Genomic DNA, 456 nt, shown 5'->3' with positions numbered 1-456 from the left:
TTAGTTGACCAATTCAGGCTGGGTCGATGACAATCCAGGAAAGACTGCAGCTGATAAGCCACAGGTCAAGGAGAACTTAAGGGGCACACGTACTAAGTTGTTAGGGCAACACAGGCTGACTAAGTCTGCTCACCTAAGAGTGCCAAGAGTCTAAGCAGGCAACAAGGAAGTGGAGTACACCTGATGACTAAGACCTATCTATAGTATAGGTACCTGTGGATGTTCCTAAGAGACCAAGTCTGAAGAGACAGTCCCCAGGCAGAGTAGGCCTTATATTTATACCTCTGTGGTGGAACCTGCTAGAACATCTTGCTTACTCAGCCTAGTCAGGTGATCAGGTCATATGACCAAGGATGAGGTCATATGAGGTTATGCACAGCCATGTACAGCAGGTCACCTGACCATCCAATCCTTCCAGCAGGTTCCAGCACATGCCAAGGTATACCAGCTACTTCC

The sequence above is a fragment of the Dacryopinax primogenitus genome (assembly GCF_000292625.1).
Source record: "Dacryopinax primogenitus strain DJM-731 SS1 chromosome Unknown DACRYscaffold_22, whole genome shotgun sequence".
NCBI classification, from domain to species: Eukaryota; Fungi; Basidiomycota; class Dacrymycetes; order Dacrymycetales; family Dacrymycetaceae; genus Dacryopinax; species Dacryopinax primogenitus.
This window is presented reverse-complemented; position numbering follows the sequence as displayed.